The sequence below is a fragment of the Schistocerca piceifrons genome, chromosome 2 (assembly GCF_021461385.2).
Source record: "Schistocerca piceifrons isolate TAMUIC-IGC-003096 chromosome 2, iqSchPice1.1, whole genome shotgun sequence".
Taxonomy (NCBI): Eukaryota; Metazoa; Arthropoda; class Insecta; order Orthoptera; family Acrididae; genus Schistocerca; species Schistocerca piceifrons.
In genome coordinates this window covers 1,038,775,862-1,038,800,133 of record NC_060139.1, presented here as the reverse complement: position 1 = coordinate 1,038,800,133, position 24,272 = coordinate 1,038,775,862, and positions in this window count along the sequence as shown.

Sequence of the window (24,272 nt, the reverse complement as noted above, 5' to 3'; positions counted from 1 at the left end):
AAGAGGGGGGAGGGAGGGGATGGGGAAAAGGAAAAAGAAGGGAAGAGAAGAGAAGGGAGGGAGGGTGCCGAAAGGAAAGGACACCGGAAGTGGGGGGAGGGGCAGGGTCAAAGTTGATAGGAGGGGTAGATGGAGGGAATGAGGACATCATCAGTGAGGGGGAGCTGGCGGAAGCCACCGTGGGAGAGGGTAAAGAGGGTGGAGAGATGGAGACCGGGCGGGACGTGTGAATACAGGCGTGGCAGCGGGCGGGGGTGGGAGAGGATCGGGGAGACGAGCGGGTGAGGAGGATCAAGTTTACGGGAGGTGTCCAGGATCCGTATCCTTTCAAGGAAAAGGAGGAGGTGGGGGAAGGGGATGAGATCATACAGGATCCGCATGGGGGAGGGGAGACGGATGCGATAGACGAGGCGGAGAGCATGGCGTTCAAGGATTCCGTCTCGGGGCCAGCGCTCCTCCTTATATGCAAAAGGCAGAGGGCGCTGCGGACCCGAGCTCAGCCATGGCGCGACCTCTTCCATCGGCGGTAACGCCCTGAGACGCCGACGGCCGCGACAGGAACTGTGGCCAGTGATGTCACGGTCAGGGCGTGCGTGCGCGAGTTGGTTGGTTGTTTGGGTCCGTGGATACAACAGTAGGCATGCACGGCTATTGAGAACCCGCATGGCGTTGATTTTCCCCCTCCTGAACCCAACGACGCCCTATTTGCATGACCAGAACGAGCAGCAATATCGCGGAACGATAGGCAGAAATGTTAGTAGTCCATGATTCTGCCGCTGTCGAGTCTCAACACGTGGTGGGAGGCGTTACTTCTTTTTTACAAGAGGCACAGCACGACCTTCTCACAAACAAACAACATTCCACTACGATTTCTCAAAGAGAAATCAGTTGCCTAATCTTTCCTTTTATACAGAATGTTACTCCTACATCGTTAGTGCGGTTGTGCTGAAATGCTAATCTTTTGCATAACCAAGCATACAGTGCACTTAATTGCCAGTTTGACCTTAGTTCCATGCCGACCACTGCCATCATACTACTGCAGTTGTAATGCCCAATGGAAGACTTCTGACCTCTGCTTGAGCTCTTACATGCTGATCGGCTGTGTATAAGACAATGTATTCTTTTTAATCAGTTGCTTTCCTTATTCTTCAGTGACTCACTTCGTAAATAATGCTAAATCGGGACACAAGGGAATTAGTGACACTAGCTGCCAGTGGGTATTAATTTAAATCAATGGGGAAAGTTGAAAATCTGTGGCACACCGGGATTCAAACCCATGCCTCCTGCTTACTAGGCGTAGTCAGCTTTCCCCACTGATTTAAATCGGTGTCCACTGCAGCTAATATCGGTAATTCCTTTGTGTCTTGATTCATAGTGGCTCCGGGATTGAAATGGTGTCTGTCCTTTCGGACATCTCTGAAAGAACATATAATTAAGACGAGGACGATGAATTAACCGCTTCAGTGCAGATGCACGCCATGCTCGAAATCTTGCGGGAATCATCGAAAGGTCGCAAGTAATGGGAATAATGGGCAAGGGACACTTCATCAGTAGTGCGTGGATAAGTTGAGAACTTGGGTCTGACAGCAGGCGTGCTAGTGTAGTCCGTGGCCGGCACGGTAGCTCAGCATGTTCGGTCAGAGGGTTAGCTGCCCTCTGTAATAAAAAAAAAAAAAAAACTGAGTTAATGGATCAATGACGAAATTGAACGGATGTCTTACGACGTCCGCCCCGAGCAGATGCAACGAACAAAAGCGAACAAAAAGTAAATAAATAAAATAAAGCGTGTTCGGTCAGAGGGCTAGCTGCTCTCTGTAATAAAAAAAAACTGAGTTAATGGATCCACAACAAACTGAAACGGGTGTCTTTCGACGTCCGCCCGGACCAGATACAACGAACGAAAACGAACAAAATGAGATAAAATAAAAAAAGTAAAAAAGCACAAATTTTCAACTTTCTCCATTGATTTAAATCGATGCACACTAGCAGCTAAGATCACTAATTCTTTTGTATCATGATTCATAGTGGCTGTAAGATCAAACTGGTGTCTGTTCGTTTTGACATGTCTGAAAGAACAGACAGCACATATACAGGGTGTTACGAAAAGGTACGGCCAAACTTTCAGGAAACATTCCTCACACACAAATAAAGAAAAGATGTTATGTGGACATGTGTCCGGAAACGCTTAATTTCCATGTTAGACCTCATTTTAGTTTCGTCAGTATGTACTGCACTTCCTCGATTCACAATCAACATGTGTGGGCTGACGAGAATCCGCACGCAATTGTGCAATCACGTCATAAACACAGATTTTCTGTGAACGTTTGGGCAGGCATTGTTGGTGATGTCTTGATTGGACCCCATGTTATTCCACCTACGCTCAATGGAGCACGTTATCATGATTTCATACGGGATATTCTACCTGTGCTGCTAGAACATGTGCCTTTACAAGTACGACACAACATGTGGTTCATGCACGATGGAGCTTCTGCACATTTCAGTCGAAGTGTTCGTACGCTTCTCAACAATAGATTCGGTGACCGATGGATTGGTAGAGGCGGACCAATTCCATGGCCCCCGCGCTCTCCTGGCCACAACCCTCTTGACTTTCATTTATAGGGGCATTTGAAAGCTCTTGTCTACTCAACCCCGGCACCAAATGTAGAGACTCTTCGCGCTCGTATTGTGGACGGCTGTGATACAGTACGCCATTCTCCAGGGCTGCATCAGCGCATCAGGGATTCCATGCGACGGAGGGTGGATGCATGTATTCTCGCTAACGGAGGACATTTTGAACATTTCCTGTAACAAAGTGTTTGAAGCCACGCTGGTACGTTCTGTTGCTGTGTGTTTCCATTCCATGATTAATGTGATTTGCAGAGAAGTAATAAAATGAGCTCTAACATGGAAAGTAAGCGCTTCCGGACACATGTCCACATAACATATTTTCTTTCTTTGTGTGTGAGGAATGTTTCCTGAAAGTTTGGCCGTACCTTTTTGTAACACCCTGTACAATGATTAATTTCCATTTTGTCTTTTGTAACTCTTGCTGTAAATCCGTCTTCTTTTGCGATAAATCTCCTTACGTGTAAGTTGCTTTCTTGCTTTACCATCTTGAAAGTCGTTGGCATTTTCTTCGAAACACTCAAAAATTCTCCAATTCCTCTGGCAGAAGGCTGTATTCTGTGAAGAGAGCGTCGCATTTATTCAGTGCTGAGGTTTAATTTCAGTACTTTAATATCAAGAGTGTGGTCAGTGATAATTATTCTCAGAATTTCTCTTATCTAAATGCTCTTGTTAGGTACCCTGTCGTAATGAGCAAACACTCGAAATGTCAAGACTCTTTCAGTACAGCATTGTAGCGCTATCTGTAGCACGGCGAGCTAGACAATTCAATGCTTAACATATCTCAAGAAACTTGACTGTCTTCTACAGACTAACCACTGTGTCTACATGTTCACGTGATTTCAGTGAACGATCATTTGATGTGTTTTGTCCCCAAGTTAACCTCCGTGTCGTATCTCTGAGCCAAATGACAATGCTTAGAAAACCAGCTGTAATATGTGACAAAAGTGCAACACGAGTTATTTGATTCCTAAGACTAGTTTACAGCCGGCCGGTGTAGCCGAACGGTTCTAGGCGCTTCAGTCTGGAACCGCACGACCGCTACGGTTGCAGGTTCGAATCCTGCCTCCGGCTTGGATGTGTGTGATGTCCTTAGATTAGTTAAGTTTAAGTAGTTCTAAGTCTAGGGGACTGATGACCTCAGATGTTAAGTCCCATAGTGCTCAGAGCCATTTGAACCATTTTTGAACTAGTTTACACGACGACACTTGGTTGCAGCCAACTGCGCTACCGACAACTGCGCATGCGCGCCGCGCGTTTCGCAACTCATTGGTGTAACTAAACACTATACAAATTCAAGAAGCTGCATTCTTTATTCAATAGTCATCTATTTAAAACGTCGCTGCAGTGCTCCCCTTTCATTGAAATATTGGCACTGTACAGGTCTATCTTCAAGAGAGTTCAAAAAAATGGTTCAAATGGGTCTGAGCACTATGGGACTTAACATCTAAGGTCATCAGTCCCGAAGAATTGAGAACTACTTAAACCTAACTAACCTAAGGACACCACACACATCCATGACCGAGGCTGGATTCGGACCTGCGACCGTAGCAGTCGCGTGGTTCCGGACTGAGCGCCTAGAACCGCTCGTCCAACACCGGCCGGCCGGCTTCAAGAGAGTAGTTTGCAGAGCATTCTCTTCTTAACGCGGCCTGCTTAGAATAATTATTGTTGCTAATGTTAATAATTATTATTGTTAATGTTAATAATTATTGGTGTTAATGAAACAGCGTCATCACCAACTAAAACCGTATCATATAGCATGCCGAGTGTTCCCGATGATAATGTACGCAATATGATACGGAATTTCAGTTATGGCGACAGTGCTTCATGTATTACAGTACCCTTATTCCTTATAGCATAATTAACTCTAGAATGAGATTTTCACTCTGCAGCGGAGTGTGCGCTGATATGAAACTTCCTGGCAGATTAAAACTGTGTGCCCGACCGAAACTCGAACTCGGGACCTTTGCCTTTCGCGGGCAAGTGCTCTACCAACTAAGCTACCGAAGCACGACTCACGCCCGGTACTCACAGCTTTACTTCTGCCAGTACCTCGTCTCCTACCTTACCGGGCGTGAGTCGTGCTTCGGTAGCTCAGTTGGTAGAGCACTTGCCCGCGAAAGGCAAAGGTCCCGAGTTCGAGTCTCGGTCGGGCACACAGTTTTAATCTGCCAGGAAGTTTCATATCAGCGCACACTCCGCTGCAGAGTGAAAATCTCATTCTGGAAACATCCCCCAGGCTGTGGCTAAGCCATGTCTCCGCAATATCCTTTCTTTCAGGAGTGCTAGTTCTGCAAGGTTCGCAGGAGAGCTTCTGTAAAGTTTGGAAGGTAGGAGACGAGGTACTGGCAGAAGTAAAGCTGTGAGTACCGGGCGTGAGTCGTGCTTCGGTAGCTAATAAAATGGCAATGTCGTGTGGCTAGGGCCTCCCGTCGGGTAGACCGTTCGCCTGGTGCAGGTCTTTCGATTTGACGCCACTTCGGCGACCTGCGTGTCGATGGGGATGAAATGATGATGATTAGGACAACACAACACCCAGTCCCTGAGCGGAGAAAATTTCCGACCCAGCCGGGAATCGAACCCGGGCCCTTAGGATTGACAGTCTTGTCATGCTGACCACTCAGCTAACTTCGGTAGCTCAGTTGGTAGAGCACTTGCCCCCGAAAGGCAAAGGTCCCGAGTTCGAGTCTCGGTCGGGCACACAGTTTTAATCTGCCAGGAAGTTTCATAATTAACTCTATTTAGAAGAAATGTGAATAGTTCTAGTGACATTCTACGATAATTAAAATAACTTCTTGGATCTTCCGTTATAAATTATTTCAGCAAGGATGCTGAGCAACCGAGCTGACGTCTTTTCTTCATGCAGTCACGAATCGAAACACGTTTCTTGTTTTTTTCTTATGCAGCGATCCCACGCAACAAGCTGTCCAACTCCATCACAACTCGTGCGACGTGCAGCTGCCAAAACTTTCATTTCAGACACGTCTCAGGGACCCACAAAACGACGAAACTGAAGTGTATACTGGTGTCGCCGTGTCTACAGACACATTTGAAACCACTTGCGTGCAACCCATTCCACTCCACGAGTGGCGCAACCCAATGTTGTCGTGTAAACTAGGCTTTACTCTTTACAAAGGTAGCTTGTTTTGGGTGCTAAATACACTGCCGGAAAAAATTATTGGATCCTTTTAAAGATTTCCAATTCACTCAAGATTTATTGTTGCAACAGGGCATACGGAGTATATGAAGTGATTACACTTAGTGATCAATAGCACAAGCGGTCCTGAGGTACCAGGTATTGACCCGTGCTGAAACACCCATATTAGTATGTGGTGTAGCCTCTAAGGGCGGCAATGCAGACGTTGTATCTTGGCATTCATTCAGTCGTACAGATGGCGAATACTGTCCTGTAATACGTTATAACACGCCTGCCCGACCTATTCACAATGTTCTGTAAGAGTTGTTGGTTGACGAGTCACTTGCTGTCCCATTATATACACATGTAATCGACTGGAGAAGGGTCCGGAGATCATGCTGGCCAGGGAAGTTGCTACTCGTCGTGCAGAGCACGTTGAGTTTGACAGGCAGCGTGTGGGTGAGTATTATCCTGTTGGAACAACATATCACCTTCCTTTGGCAAGAACCGCAAAAGAAGTCGTCTAACAACTTTCTGCATGTACAGAGCGCCATTTAGGGTCCCCTCCGCAAACACCAAAGGTGATCGGGAGTTGTAGCTTATCGCACTCAGACAATAACGCCGGGTCCTCCGTGAGCGACAAAAGCGAGCGACAGCGCGCGACAGCTTCGGGCGACAAAACTCAACTGCTGGTGTAGTTATGGAAGCGTCCTACGTGAGCGACATCTGTGTAGCTGCTTGTCTCCTGCTGCAACTGGGGACGTTTGAATTCAAACATGTTTGAGTCTTGTCGCTGCAGCACACGCGCACAGAGCGACACAGTCTTCTTGGCAAAGCAGTGGAGCGGAATCGACGGCAGCTATGAATTACTGAACATCCGATTTTAAGAAAACTATTCAGTGAAAATATTTGATTCTTCCGCAACTTATAGCTTGATATCCTTAAATGATAAAGGTCAGAATTTATTTTCGTTATTCGTTATGATTACTGTGCTGCACGAAATTGAGTAGACTGCTGTACGAAATTTTTAAGAATTTGCCGAGGTAAAATCACACTGTGTAGACTTTCCATATAGTTCATTTAAGGCCATACATTATTGCGTATGAAATGTAACAAATATATCTAAATAGTATTTAAAGTTGAGACTGAAATGATATCTCTTTTCATTCTTGAGATATTAGTTGTTATATTCGCGGACGGGTCGCTCGCGGCACGTCCGAACCTTTCCTTTGCTTCGGGAATCAAGTGGTCGTAAAAATCGTCGTATTTCATAAAAGGTTAAAGATATCGAAAAGACGAATTTTGGAAATGACAGCATGCAGAAAGGACTATTTTACCATATGATTAACACTCGATACGTTTTTGTAAACGCGTGAGCAGAGCGAAAACGAGACTCCCTATAACTTACACCCTGAAGTTCTGTCCAGATTTTCATATCCAAACAAAGGGAGAAAAACAGGTAAACGGGGGTAGCAAAGTGACCAGCATGAGGTTTAGTTTGGCATGATAATATGTAACTGCTTGAAAGTGATCAGGGTAATGAACGAAAACTTAATTAATAAGCTGAGGAAAAATTGAAATATTTCACGAAAAGATGCTGTAAATGAAGTGTCAAAAATATCATCTGTTCAAGACCTAGCTATTTTACACACAAAAAGATACATTGGTGAAGTATTTAAATGTTAAAAAGGCTTTCTTCGAATCAAGCACGTTAGGAAGGCAAACGAGGAGTCAGTAAGATTATGCTTTCTGAATAAAACTTGAAATTAAAAAAAGGAAGAAATTAGTCAAATATTTTATGAAATTATTTGAGTAAAAGAAATAAGTAGATCAGAGAAACGTTCTACGTGCCTTTGAATGATGCTCGAAATCATGAACAGAAAATGAGGTGCACCAAACGTTTCCCTAAAATTTTTACTTCCTACTTTTAGACAGATAATTACACAAAACGTTTGACTTTCTTTTCAAAAATTTTGTAAGCTTTATTTTTGCAGACTATTTAGAGTAATTGAAATGTTTGGCCTTAACACTGACTGCTGAAGAATGACGTTCACAACATCAAATACATTACTGACCATTAAAATTACTACACCAAGAAGAAATGCAGATGATAAACGCGTATTTATTGGAAAAATATTTTACACATTTTCACACAATTTAGGTGCACAGATCCTGAGAAATCAGTACCCAGAACAACCACCTCTAGCCCCAATAACGGCCTTCATACGCCTATGCATTGAGTCAAACAGAGCTTGTATGGCGTGTATAGGTAAAGCCGTCCATGCAGCTTCAACGCGATACCACGGTTCATCAAGAGTAGTGACTGGCGTATTGTGGCGAGCCAGTTGCTCGGCCACCATTGACCAGACGTTTTCAGTTCGTGAGAGATCTGGAGAATGTGCTGGCCAGGGCAGCAAGCGAACATTTTCGGTATCCAGAAAGGCCCGAACAGGACCTGCAACATGCGGTCGTGCATTATCCTGCTGAAATGTGGGGTTTCGCAGGGATCAAATGAAGAGTAGAGCCACGGGTTCGTAACACATATGAAATGTAACGTCCACTGTTCAGAGTGCTGTCAATGTGAACAAGAAACGACCCAGACGTGTAACCAATGGCATCCCATACCATCACGCCGGGTGATACGCCAGTATGGCGATGACGAATATACGCTTTCAATTTGCGTTCATCGCGATGTCGCCAAACACGGACGCGACCATCATAATGCTGTAAACAGAACCTGGATTCACCCGAAAAAATGCCATTCGTGCACCCAGGGTCGTCGTTGAGTACACCGTTGCAGGTGCTCCAGTCTGTGATGCAGCGTCTAGGGTAACCGGCAGCTATGATCTCCGAGCTGATAGTCGATACTGCTGCAAATGTCGTCCAACTGTTCGTGCAGATGGTTGTTGTCTTGCAAACGTCTCCATGTGTTGACCCAGGGGTCGAGACGTGGCTGCACGATCCGTTACAGCCATGCGGATAAGATGCCTGTCATCTCGACTGCTAGTGATACGAGGCCGTCGGGACCCAGCACGGCGTTCCGTATTACCCTCTTCAACCCACCGATTCTATATTCTGCTAACAGTCATTGGATCTCGACCAAAGCAAGCAGCAAAGTCGCGATACGATAAACCGCAATCACGATATGCTACAATCCGACCTTTATCAAAGTCGGAAACGTGATGGTACGGATTTCTCCTCCTTATACAAGGCATCACAACAACGTTTCACCAGACAATGCCGGTCAACTGCTGTTTGTGGATGAGAAATCGGTTGGAAACTTTCCTCATGTCAGCAAGTTGTAGGTGTCGCCACTGGCGCCAACCTTGTGTGAATGCTGTGAAAAGCTAATCATTTTCATATCACAGCATCTTCTTCCTGTCGGTTAAATTTCGCGTCTGTAGCACGTCATCTTCGTGGCGGAGCAATTTTAATGGCCAATAGAGCATCTGTAAAATTTCATGGTTCATTGTAATTTATTAGGAATTAAATATGTGTGATATACTGGGATAGGTGTGAAGTTCTTTGGCAAGACCTTAAAAATACACTTAGCGATGCAGTGTAGACAGTATACATAAAACTAAGTATACAGAATCGTAACTGAGTCGGTAAAAATATAAGAATCGAACTAAGGACCTTTTCCTCACACGTTTTTTATGAACTGCATTCGCTACCCCCCACACCACAGCTAGCTATTACTCTTTGGTATCAATGTGTGTCCTTATGTTTGTATTTAGCGTAGTTAGTCATGTAATAGTCATTGCTCTGCATATATATGCTGCTAAAAGTTCTTGATCACGTAAAAAAACAATCGTATTTAATTTATTGATGAGATAGTCTAATGCTCCTCTGCTCATTCACGTGTATTCGAAGAACTTGTCTGGTGATCTTCGTAGTTGACAATACTTATGAAATTCTCCATGGAGATTCGTCCCTCTGTAAATTTCATGCACATCACCCCTTTTCGCTTTATTTTCTTAGGTAAACCTAATTCTGTAGCTTTACTCACTAGCTACAGTATTCTACAGGTTAAGGAGCTGTTTCTACACTACTGGCCATTAAAATTGCTACACCACGAAGATGACTTGCTACAGACGCGAATTTCAACCGACAGGAAGAAGATGCTGTGATACGCAAATGATTAGCTTTTCAGAGCATTCACACAAGGTTGGCGCCGGTGGCGACACCTACAACGTGCTGAGATGAGGAAACTTTCCAACCGACTTCTCATACACAAACAGCATTTGACCGGCGTTGCTGGTGAAACGTTGTTGTGATGCCTCGTGTAAGGAGGAGAAATCCGTACCGTCACGATACCGACTTTGACAACGGTCGAATTGTAGCCTATCGTGATTGCGGTGTATGGTATCGCGACATAGCTGCTCACGTTGGTCGAGATCCAATGACTGTTAGCAGAATATGGAATCGGTGGGTTCAGGAGGGTAATACGGAGCTTCGTGCTGCATGCCAACGGCCTCGTATCACTAGCAGTCGAGATGACAGGCAACTTATCCGCATGGCTGTAACGGATCGTGCAGCCACGTCTCGATCCCTGAGTCAACAGATGGGGTCGTTTGGAAGACAACAACGATCTGCAAGAACGGTTGGACGGCGTTTGCAGCAGCATGGACTATCAGCTCAGAGACCATGGCTGCGGTTACCCTTGTCGCTGCATCACAGATAGGAGCGCCTGCGATGGTGTACTCAATGACGAAGCAGGGTGCAAGAATGGCAAAACGTCATGTTTTGGGATGAATCCAGGTTCTGTTTACAGCATCATGATGGTCGAATCCGTGTTTCGAGACATCGCGGTGAACGCACATTGGAAGCGTGTATTCGTCATCGCCATACTGGCGTATCACCCGGAGTGATGGCATGGGGTGCCATTGATTACACATTTGAGTCAGCTCTTGTTCGCATTGATGGCACTTTGGACAGTGGACGTTACATTTCAGATGTGTTACGGCCATTGAGTCTACCCTTCATTCGATCCCTGCGAAATCCTACATTTCAGCAGGATAATGCACGACCGCATGTTGCAGGTCTTGTACGGGCCTTTCTGGATACAGAAAATGTTCGACTGCTGCCCTGGCCAGCACATTCTCCAGAAGCTGCATGGGCAGCTGTACCTGTACACGCCATCCAAGCTCTGTTTGACTCAATGCCCAGGCGTATCAAGGTCGTTATTACGGCCAGAGGTGGTTGTTCTGGGAACTGATTTCTCAGGATCTATGCACCCAAATTGCGTGAAAATGTAATCACATGTCAGTTCTAGTATAATATATTTGTCCAATGAATACCAGTTTATCGTCTGCATTTCTTCTTGGTGTAGCAATTTTAATGTAGAAACAGCTGTTTGGCTCTAAGGAGCCATCTTGTAGCGCCACATGGTCGCTCGCACGCAGGACACCCAAGGTTGTCGCCTGATGTTGCTGGTTGTCGCTGGAGTGTCGCATATCCAGAAGTCGCTCTCTGTCGCTCACTTCTGTCGCTCACGTAGGACACGGTCTATGGCCTCAGATTGGGCCAATGTATCTTGGACAAACACCTTCTACAAGACAGCTCTCACCAGATCTATGGCGCATGAGCAAACGACCATCACTTGCGTGCAGCCAGAATCTGCTTTCATCGCTGAAGACCACGGCGCGCCATTCCGTCTTCCAAGTGATCCTGTAGTGGTACACATCGATGCTGTGGCATGAGTTGAAGACAGGGTAGAGGTGTGCGTGCCCCACAGCTAATAACCGGTTCGAAACAGTTCGTGTTGACACGTCTGGGCTCACAAGGGCTCTTGCTGTGGTACCTGTACGATCTGCCACTGCTGCCCTTACAACACGACGATCCTGGTGGGCGCCTGTGCTGTGTGGTCATGCAGAACCTCGCCTGTCGGTGTAAGAATGTTCACTTGGCCAGCACCGTTGCACAACTGAATCAGTGTGTCAAGGCCTCAATTTCACCCCTTTCAAACTCGCTCTGTTGGCTGTAGGAAGTACAAGTGCACCTGGGGCATGGTTGCCCGCTTGCTTTACACGTTTGCACAAAACTGAGCCTTCTGGCTGTGAGCGTTCCCTGTTGTAGAGTAGTAGACACAGATGGCGCTCTGATAGCTATGCCATTACGCTATCTGTAAGCGGACGACTTTAAATCACTATCAGTACACCTATAATCCCCCAGGTGGCATATGCCGTCCTCGGATCAAAATCGACGTCGTGTTTTCAGGTGTAGTAATTTTTTCCGGGCTGCGTATTTGAAGAAAAACATTTTTATAGCCATTATCTGTACACATTCACCTTCATTCTTTCTTGGTTTCGGTTATTATAATCATTATCACCCGAAGAAAACCAACGTAACTTGTCAGAAAACTATCAATGAGAAATAATTTTGTACAAAATACTGTTCTGAAATTGAGGATTGTGGAAGACAATCAAAGCAATAAAACCACAAATTTAGTATCAACAGCAGGTGCTACGATCTGTCCCCGTATCATTATCAGTTTGCTTCTTTGTTCTACTCGATACTTAACGGTACAAGTCGGTGGCCAGCGTGACTATGACGTCATGTTTTCAACTATTGCCAGCCACTACATTCAAATAATTGCACTGCAGCTGCTCGGTGAGAATGTGTCCAGTACATGGAGTTTATGGAGGGGGAGGGGGAGCAAGAGGAGGCAGTTGCCCCCTCCTGGAATCTGGAGCACGCCTTTTATTCATTACAGAATTCGCTCACTTTCAAGCAATGGTTGTCAGCGATTCAAATGAACTGTTGGTTTAGCACTGCTGGGCCGAAAGGAAATACTGACTTCAATCACTGTACATATTGTATTTCTTTTTTGCAACTCTCTGACGTGGGAAATTAGAACTAACTTAGGTACAATCATTCTTCCCATGTGCTAGGGAGTGGGGGATCAGTTAGCCGTACCTCTCAAGTACCCTCCACTACACTACCAGGTCGCTTGCGGAGTATTGATGTAGATGTAAATGTTCGCTGGAAATTATGTCGATTGAAGGCGTCCGGGGGAGGGAGTGGCAAGAAGGGGCAGTTGCCCCCCCCCCCCCCCCCCCCAAGATTCTGGAGTACAGAGTTTTTATTCATCACAGAATTCTCATACACCTCTAGGAGTAATTTCCGTGATTTCACAAAGTTTAGCCAGTTGTAGCACTATGTTGCTGATCGCACTGAGATATTCCATGGCAATTACCATTTTCTCAACAATGAGCACATTGCTATACCATGGATGAAAAGAATGTGGCAAAAAGCCGCTCATGTGTGCGGTAGACCTACTTTATTGCCTTCTTCGAATATAGTTGTTAAGTTGCCTATGAGGCGTTGTGCAATCAAATTCTTCGTCACCGTCTCCTTAACGTAATAAACTTTAGCTAAACGCAGCGCTTCCTGGAGCATTGTTTTGTTACGCAGAATGCACATTTTAAATATAGGTTGCAGACTTGTTCAGTGAATTCAAAAATAAATTCCCTAGGAGGTGCAGGAAAGTCATTCTGGCGCGTTCCGGCCCTGCTTTCATCTCACGTGTTACCTAAACCAGCAAAACTATAGATAGATAGTGAAAGACGCAACCATCGTTAACGGCCACGGAGTTCACAAGATCCAACTTGGGTTATATAGCTACTGGTTGCATATGAAGGTTTTCGCGTCGTATCGATGAAAAAAGATGTTCTCGGTTTACTAACCACGACAATGACGTGGGCTTATTCCACAAACCAGTTAACCACGTTTTAGCAAGTTCTGAGAAAATGGATTTTTCAGTTTCTTTATTAAGCCACAAATAATTTTGTCATCATAGGAATTATTGCACTGCAGTAATTAACAAAAGGTGATATCAGGGAAAGTCAAATTCATAACTGGCTAGTTAATGGCTTATTATTATTTTTAGTAACTAACAGAATATACAATAATTGCTGCACTTGCATGATTTTGGCAGATTTCACTGAAATTGCTTACCAACTTTAGCAAACTTATATTTTATAAAAACACATCAGTAAACAACTGCAATCACTTTATTAGATCGTAAAATAATTACAAAACATTGAAAAAGCTATTTTTTTTCTTTGCACTTTAAACATCTGTGTCGCTGGTGTCGGTGTCTTCGACACAAGGTTCAGGAACTGTGCCGGTAGCTGCAGAGAAAGTGAAATTCCTCGGGAAATAACTCGCTTTTTGCATAACTGTATCAGCCACTTGCTTTTCTTTCCACTTATCAGCAGAATCTTAGGATGAAGGACATGTAAGTCAATGTTTGTCATATTTGAAGGATGTCCTTTACCAAATGTATGTATTTCTTTATGATCTGATGAGTGATTGTAACTGTGCTCCATCACTCTTGCCTTGCATTTTTGGTATCGAAAATATTTCATTTTCAAACAGTTAACTTTATTTCACTGACTGTCCGTATTTCTGGTTATAATGACAGATGCAGAAAGTTTAGATAAATCCTCAAAATCTGCCTGGTTCAATTCATGTATTGTGTAAGATGAACTTTTCTTGTTGCCAACCCTTTCCGATCTTGGAAATCTAAATATGTTTAGCCAGTTTTGCCAGTTCAGAATATTATAATCAGCTATATGTTTCTTCATGCGTTCAGTTGCCCTATCCATGCTGTCCAGTTCTATGAATATGTGACCATATTCGAGAAGCTCGTATTCAGAAAAATCTAAATTTGTTGATTGAACCAAGTGCGTGAACAAAGTAGCTACGTTTTGACTCCTGTTCTCAGCCCCACAGGTGTCAGAGAAGAAGACTCCGACTTCTGAGCTACCTCTCTTCCTGTTTATCTCTGCCTGAGCATGTCTGAATGCATCATTTGGCTCAGCAAGTTCATAGATAGTGAAATTGGATGTACAGATTTTCAGACTATAGCACATCTGACTGACTTCACTTGAAGGTCTTTGCAAGACGGACTGTAAATCGAATGTGGAACATGTATATTTCTTGTCTTCTTTACATTTTCCTTTGTCATTAGCTTGCGCTTGATTGCATTAATTTTTCCTTACACTGTGCTCCCTATACTGTATTTCCAATGCTTTCTTTTCATCATTACTCTTTGCTTTCTCATAACTGACACATTTTTGACATTGATCCTTTTTAGGTTTGTAGAAAACGAGATTTTAGTTCCGACAAAATATTCTTCTATAAGTTATTTCAGTGAATGATTTGAAATCCCTACATCCTTCGACGTATAAACTATACATTTTAGATATACTTAGTTTGGGGACTAAGTACAGTCGTTTTGTGGATTTCATAGGGAGATTCCGTTGTATGGCACTTTTCTGTGTGTTCTTTATCTTTTTCCACATCACCTAGTTTTGTTTTAGTATGTGGAATTCTTTTGCCTCTCTTATTACTTCTTATCAGCCCGGCCGCAGTGGCCGAGCGGTTCTAGGCCCTTCAGTCCGGAACCGCGCTGCTGCCTCGGGCATGGATGTGTGTGATGTCCTTAGGTTAGTTAGGTTTACGTACTTCTAAGTTCTAGGGGACTGATGACCTCAGATGTTAAATCCCATAGTGCTCAGAGCCATTTGAACCATTTTGAACCGTCACCTCCTATCAAAAGTCCACTCTCACTGTCGCTTTATATATGTAGTATCAATTACACTAGCCCAAATCCACAAAGTTTTAATGAAGAAGTTCTTGCAGACTCTGCACAGAAACTCGAAAAGGAGTACCTCGCCTTATATGAAACATTTTTGTTATACTTGTATCTACATCCTCCACAATGAACTGGCTTTAGCTTTAGTTTCAGTTTTATACTTTTTTAATTATATTTATCTTCCATCTTTTGGGATCACTTTGATTTCATGACGATCGTTTACATCTGTTACTCTCTTGTACGACATTGATTTTTTTACTCAAGAGTCCGGTATTCTCTGTACCACTGCAAGCTGGATCGTAATCAGGACCCTTGACGAAACAATCAAGAGATAAAATCATTCTGTTCTGCACTATGCTCGACCATTTCACAGAAAGCAATTTCCGGCAAATTCGCCGGGTAGTTTCTGCCTTCGTTTATCTTCTGCAGTTGGCTGTGTGGGGACTTCATCGTATACTCTGCTTGAATCATCTGTCTGCTTCCAGCCGCTGCACTTTGAGATTCACATTCATTTTTAAAATGCCTGTGTGTCTTAAGAATTCAGTTCATTTTTAAGAGTATCATTTTATTGCTTACGTCCAGTGTCATATTTGATGGGTGTCGTTTTCTTGGCCAATGACATAAGCAGTATCCTTCTTGAAAACATTTTTTTGGAATTAAACACATTGTAAGCAAGTGGCACAATGCTACAGCACTGATTGAAATCACAGCAGTTTCTGCTCGTAAACTAGAAAATCAACAATAACACTGGTGTCACATTGCTCAGGTAATGTGATATTATTACATGCCAACTTTGAATCATCTGCATTGTTCCCGACCGTTGAGAATACGAAACACGGATTTATCGCACTTCGATAATAATGTTTATCCTCGATATCTTTCAAATAACGGACAATAATATTTACGTCACATTGTCCAGATAACATAATATTATTGCACGTCAACTTCAAGTAACTTTTCTGGTAGCTGAGGCTAATAAACACAAGGTTAACACAATCTATTTATTAACTTTTATCTCCCTTATATCGTGCATCTTTTTCTGCTAAAATCCGTTAAGTGCATTTGATGCTTTGCTGTTGATCTAATTATTTCATCAAGCCTATCGACAAAGGTCAGGAAAAATCATTTAAGTGTGCCTAAATGATTTTTTTCTGTAAAGAATCTTCAATTACGCAATTAATATATATCTGGCTCATCTGTTTAACGTCTTAGAACGAGAACTGCACTTAATTAGTTTCTCCAGACAAAAGATATTGATTTTTGTATATGTGAATCATAAACAGCTCAAAAATAACCAAATCTGCAGTTAATGGGTTGTTGTAGTAAGCCCACGATGATGTATTGGGAAGCATGTACTCTCCTCCCAGATTCTGGCGAACCTGTCGTTGTGTCGGAGACCGTCTCCTTATACGAGGGTGGTATGATAATCCTGGTAAATTCCCATGAAAGAAGGGAACGTTTTTGTCGTCACTTCATGGTTGGTGAGCATGATTATTCCGAGGATCGTGACGAGAATTTGAACAATGTACAGCGTACATCTCATTGTTGAAAGCCGTCTGAATTGGTCAGTGTGTCGACTGGAAATGAAGAAACCCAAATTTCTTGCTGTTAATAAACATTTCCATTTGAAAGGTTGGACTCCCGCACAAATCAAAACAGGATTGGATGAAGGTCATGCGAACTCTGCAATATCGTTGACGACCATTTATTACTGGATTAACGAATTTAAACTTGATCGGACAAACACAGCAAATCAAACGCGCTCTGATCGTCCAATTAAGGTTACCACAAAGGAAATCACTGACAAAATCCATGGTATGGTAATGCAAGACAACCGAATAAAAGTTCGTGAGATTGCGGAGTTTGTAGGCACCTCAACTGAGCAAGCGCGTAATATCCTGCACAGGGAATTGGCTATGAAGAAGCCGTGTGCGAGATGGGTGCCACGATTGCTCACAGTCGACCAAAAGCGCATCTGGCACAACATTTCAGCACAATGTCTTGCGATGTTTAATCGCAATCCGCAAGATTTTTTGTGCCGATTTGCGACTGTTAATGAAACCTGCATGCATCATTACACACCAAAGTCAAAACGGCAGTCAAAACAATGGACAAGTGCACGGAAGAAGACAAACACCATTTGTCATTTGTCAGCTGGTAATGTGATGACCACTGTTTTTTTTTTTTTTTTTTTTTGGATTCCCAAGGAATAATCCTCAGAGATTACTTAGAAATATGGCAGAACCATAACTAGACCCCATTATGCTCCATTGTTGGGTCGTTTGAATGATGGGTTGTCTGAATGAAGACCAAGGTTGGCATGCGAAAAATGCTCTTTCACAAGGATGATGCGCCATACAAGATACCAGCGATAAAAATGGCGGAAGTGGATCAACTGGGCTTTGAGGTGGTTCGTCATCCATCCTGTTCACCAGACTTAGTCCCAAGTGACATCCTTCTGTGCCCTATCTTGAAACTTTGGCTTGATGGGAAGAAATTTTCATCAAATGACTGTTGCAGTCAGCGTGTATTTTCCAGCTTTTGAGAGGACGGAAAAGCTGGAGGATCGCTGGACCAAGTGCATATCCCTAAAAGGAGACTATGTCGGGAAGTAAGGTGAGTTGTTTACGAAACAAACATTGTTTTCTTGCATTTTTACCACGCTCGTATACGCATTTACATCTTTAACGAACCAGCTTAACAAGGAAGTTGACGTAGAAAAGGACGACGAATGCGAGGGGCAATCATAAAGTTTCGATCATCACTTCCAAAAAAATAAAATTATTTAGCTGGTTTTTTGTTTGTATGTCTGTAGTCCTGTTCCACATTGAAATCCTCTCGCATCGGTATCGTAGCACGCTGTTAGCCGAGCCGGAGCAGAATGGGGCAGCTCATTGGTAAAGTGGAGTGTAGAGCGGTAGATCGTTTATTAAATTTCAAGAGGAAGAAGTCAAACGATGCTGGACTGGTGAAGCCGTACCGCAACAATGCACCGTCATATGAAACAGTGAGAATGTACGTTTGGAACTCTGCATTGTATGGCAGTGGGACATGGACTGTTGGAAAACGGAACAGAAGAGCGTAGAAGCATTTGAGATATAGTACTACAGAAGAATGTTGAAAATAAGGTGGATTCATAAGGTAATAAATGAGCAGGTTTTCCGCAGAATGGGCGAAGAAAGGAGTATATGGAAAACACTGGTAAGAAGAAGGACAGAATGGTAGGACACCTGTTAATACATTAGAGAATAACTTCCACGGTACTAGAGGGAGCTGTAAAGAGTAAAGACTGTAGGGGAAGACAGATATTGGAATACATCGAATAAATACCTGAAGACGTAGGTTGCAAGTGCTACTCTGAGATGAAGTGTTTGGAACAGGAGGGGAATTCGTGGTGATCTGCTCCAGACCCGTCAGAAGACTGATGACTAAGAAAAAAAAGAGACTCAGACTCATTCAAAAAGCCCGTCTAATGGATGCAGCAACAGAAATGTTGCAAGTGTGTCAGGTCTATCCAGATGACCTATTTAACCATTCAATCACCATGTGCGAGTGCTGTTTGTGTCACTATGACTCCGAGAAAAAGGAGAAAACGAAACATTGGAAACACTCACCTCCGCGGAAAAAGGTGAAAACCCGAATATCATTGGGCAAGGTCAATCTGAGTGTTATGTGGAACTGCCATGGTGTGGTGCTTACAGATTGCTCTCGCAAGGTGCAAACCCCCACGGGAGCATACCACTGAAATCTCCTGACGGGGTTACGGGAAGCTGTCGAGACCAAACGTCGCAGTAACCTGTCCAAGGGTCCGATTTTGCTCCACTACGACGCTCCAGTTCATTCTGCACATGGCATAGCCGGACTTGTTGCTCATGTGGGTTATCCAGTTTTGCCTTAACCTTTCTCCTGATGCTTGACTCAGTGACTTTTTGTTCCTTCCTCAGATGGAGAAATCATTGCGTGGCAGGTATTTTCAGAATGATGACGAGGCGATTTTCGACGTGAAACGTTTGTTGAACAGCGAACTTCTGCAGTCAACCTCTCCGCCAAGTGATTCACTGTTGGGAAAAAATGTGCCACATTGAGAAATGAATGTGTAGAGAAGGACTGAAACTATCACTAAATTTCATGATCGCAACTTGCCTCCAAAGCTGCACACAAAACTTTCAGTTTACTGTAACGTTGAGGAAACAACATACACAATAATAAACCCCTGCAATCACGACAGCGTATCACAACGCAGTCTTATCTGAATACGCCCGGCCAAAAAGACACAATTATACACACTCACAATCTTATCAGCACATACTATCTCAGCTTGCATACACATACCCATTCGCACAGATTAGCTATTATTACAGAGATGGAATGATTCACTGACCAATGGTGCTATGTGACTTTGGCGCAGATACTCAATCTGTTCGGTATAATGGGTGAAAAACAGTTTCTGGATTTTAGGAAAATACTTAGTGCTTCCTCAGCATGGCTGGTTGTACTGCATTTATGCACAGATTCATAGCCTTCTTCCTTAATATATATATATATATATATATATATATATATATATATATATATATATATATATGAAGATGGTGAGGATAATGGAATGTAGTCGAAATAAGTCGGGTGATGCTGGGGGAATTAGATTTGGAAATGAGACACTTAAAGTAGTAAAGGAGTTTTGCTATTTGGGGAGGAAAATAACTGATGATGATCGAAGTAGAGAGGATATAAAATGTAAACTGGCAATGGCAAGGAAAGCGTTTGTGAAGAAGAGAAATTTGTTAACATCGAGTATTGATTTAAGTGTCAGGAAGTCGTTTCTGAAAGTATTTGTATGGAGTGTAGCCATGTATGGAAGTGAAACATGGACGATAAATAGTTTGGACAAGAAGAGAATAGAAGCTTTCGAAATGTGGTGCTACAGAATAATGCTGAAGATTAGATGGGTAGATCACATAACTAATGAGGAGGTATTGAATAGGATTGGGGAGAAGAGAAGTTTGTGGCACAACTTAACTAGAAGAAGGGATCGGTTAGTGGGACATGTTCTGAGGGATCCAATGTAGTATTGGAGGGCAGTGTGAAGGGTAAAAATCGTAGAGGGAGACCAAGAGATGAATACACTAAACAGATTCAGAAGGATGTAGGTTGCAGTAGGTACTGGGAGATGAAGAAGCTTGCACAGGATAGAGTAGCATGGAGAGCTCCATCAAACCAGTCTCAGGACTGAAGACCACAACAAGAACAACATGCCCGGACATGCCCGAAAGAACAGATACCATCGGTGACCATGCATCTCGTTAGGGGGAAATTACAATGAAATGAATACCCCTAGCTGCATATAGGCGGTGATATAAGTCAACGGGGACAGCTGAAAATGTGTGCCCCGACCGGGACTCGAACCCGGCATCTCCTGCTTGCATGGCAAACGCTCTGTCCATCTTGTTTTTCATGTTTGGTCGTTGCGGGCGTCATATGACATCCGTTTAAGTTCGTTTGTTAATCCTTCCACTCAGTTTTTTATTACAGAGGCCAACCAGCTCTCTGACCGAACACGCTGAGCTACCGATCCATGTGAGCCACCGAGGACACAGAGGATAGTGCGACTGCAGGGTCTTTTCTCTGGCACCCCTCCCCTGAGACCCACATTCACAACTTATTGTCCCGCACTATATTCATAGTGCCCCTGCCCATTATACTCATTACTCGCGGCTTTTGCCGATTCCCGTAAGAGTTCGGGTACTGTTCGTGCATTCGCACAAATGGCCGGTGATACGGAAATCGGCAAAAAGCCGCGAGTAATGAATCTAATGAGCAGGGGCACTATGAATCTATGAATATAGTGCAGGACAATAAGTTGGGAATGTGGGTCTCACGGGAGGGGCGTCAGAGATAAGTCTCTGCAGTCGCACTATCCTCTGTGTCCTCGGTGGCTCAGATGGATAGATCGTCTCCCATGTAAGTAGGAGATCTCGGGTTCGAGTCCCGGTCGCGGCACACATTTTCAACTGTCCCCGTTGACTTATAACAACGCCTGTATGCTGCTAGGGGTATTAATTTCATTGTAACCTCTTCCTAAAGTTTAAGGACCAATACATATACATGTAACACAAACTTTAGTCATCAATAATATATTCTCTTTCACTATTTACAACAGTCTGCCAACGCTGGGGTAACTATTCGACTCCTCGACTGTAGAAATCAAGTGGTTTTGAGATGAAGAACTCGTCGAGCCGTATTCGGAGCGCATTTTCACCCGAAAAGTAAGTTCCTTGAAGGTTGCTCGATAGAGAGCGAAATTCTGAAAGCCACAAGATCAGGTGGATAAGGTGGGTGCGGAATGACTGCCAACCCAACTCCTGTATAGTGTTTTTTTGTCTGTCTGTTAGAATGCTGATGTGCGTTATCGTGGAGTAGCGTCACTTCACGCAGTATTCCTGGTTGTTGTTGCTAGATTGTTCCTATAAGACGTCTCAGTTGTTGACAATAAATGTCAGCAGTGGTGGCAACACCTCAGGGACGCAATTCGTCGTATACCATACCGTCGCTGTTCCACCAGATACATAACACTATCTTTTGCGGATGTGCGCAGGACTGCGTAAGAGGAGTTGCTGCTTTGTTTGGGCTCAGCTGGTAATGATACAGGACACGAATGGTCGGTGTTGTTCACGAGCCAATTCATGACGAGCAAGCAGAGCCGCACATATGGCCACCCAATGATTTTTGTGAATTTGACTAAGAGTGTGGGTACTCATACACCCGATTTTTGAACTTTCCACACTGCATCATCAAAATGCCGCACGATGGTGGAACTATCACAGTTCATCACATTCGCCCGTTTTCGAGTACACTGACGTGGTTTTTGCGTTTAAACGATCTTCATCAAACCCTGATGGTCTTTCTTAATGCAGAGAGTCAATAATATCAAAACGCGAAACCCACAATTTTATTTTATTTTATTTATACGTCAAGTTCCGTAGGACTAAATCGAGGAGTAAATATTCAAGGTCATGGAACGTGTCAGTACATGAAATTAAAACATAAAAGTAACAACAGATAAAAATAAAAGCCGGCCTTTGTGGCTGAACGGTTCTAGGCGCTTCAGTCTGGAACCGCACGACCGCTACGGTCGCAGGTTCGAATCCTGCCTCGGGCATGGATCTGTGTGATGTCCTTAGCTTAGTTAGGTTTAAGTAGTTCTAAGTTCTAGGGGACTGATGACCTCAGATGTTAAGTCCCATAGTGCTCAGAGCCATTTGAACCATTTAAAAACAAAATGTTTATGAGTCCAAAAAACGTCAAGTTTAAGTAAACGCAATCAACAATATAAGAATCAGCTTAATTTTCCAAGGAACTCCTCGACAGAATAGAGGGAGTGACCCATGAGGAAACTCTTTAGTTTCAATTTGAAAGCGCGTGGATTACTGCTAAGGTTTTTGAATTCTTGAGGCAGCTTACTGAAAATGGATGCAGCTGTATACTGCACACCTTTCTGCACAACAGTTAAAGAAGTCCGATCCAAATGCAGGTCGGATTTCTGTCGAGTATTAACTGAGTGAAAGAAGCTTATTCATGGGAATAAGCTGATATTGTTAACAAGAAACGGCAGTAAAGAATATATATATATATATTGAGAGGCTATTGTCAAAATACCCAGACTAGTGAACAAGGGTTGACAAGAGATTCGCGAACTTACACCACTTATTGCCCGAACCGCCCGTTTCTGAGGCAAAAATGTCCTTTTAGAATGGGAAGAGTTACACCAAAATATAATACCATATGACATAAGCGAATGAAAGTAGACTAATTTTCGTCTCGAATGATCACTTACCTCAGATACCGTTCGAACAGTAAAAATGGCAGCATTAAGTCATGAACAAGATCCTGAACGTGGGCTTTCCACGACTGTTTACTATCTATCTGAACACTTAGAAATTTGAACTGTTCAGTTTCACTAATACCATGCCCATTCTGTCAAATTAAAACGTCTGTTTTTGTTGAATTGTGTGCTAGAAACTGTAAAAAACTTAGTTTTACTGTGATTTAGCGTAAGTTTATTTTCCACAAGCCAAGTTAGTGTCATAAGCAACCAGAAATACTTCAGAATTACCTGCAATACCAGAGGACATATCATTTATGTAAATAAGGAACAGGAGTGGCCCCAACACTGATCCCTGGGGCACCCCCTATTTGACTGTACCCCACTGAGACCCCACATCACAACCATTCTCAACAGTGAATATGCACCTTTTGCTGTCTGTTGTTAAAGTAAGAGGTGAACCAATTGTGAGCTACTCCTCATATTCCGTGATGGTCCAACTTCTGGTGCAATATTTTGTGATCAACACAATCAAACGCCTTAGTTAAATCAAAAAATATGCCTAGCTCTCGAAACCTTTTGTTTAACCCATCCAGTACTTCATAGAGAAAAGAGAATATAGCATTTTTAGTTGTTAAACAACTTTTAAAAGCGAACTGTACATTTGATAGAAAATTATGTGATATAAAATTATCCTTGCATACACAGCCTTTTCAATAACTTAAGTAAACACAGAAACAGGTCTCAAATTGTCTACATTATCCCTTTCTCCCTTTTTATAAAGCGACTTTACTACTGAGTACTTTAATCGTTCAGGAAACTGACTATTCCTACATTCCTAAAGGAAAAATTGCAGATATGACTAAGTACAGGGCTAACTTGTGCAGCAAAGTACTTTAATATTCTGCTAGGCACTCCATCATATGCATGAGAGTCCTTAATCTTCAGTGATTTAGTTATTGAATCGATTTCCCCCTTGTTTGTATAACAAAGGAGTATTTCAGACATCAATCTCGGAAAGGCATTTGTCAAGAGAGTTGTATGATTTCCTGTAGAAACTTAATTTTTATGTAATGCTCAGA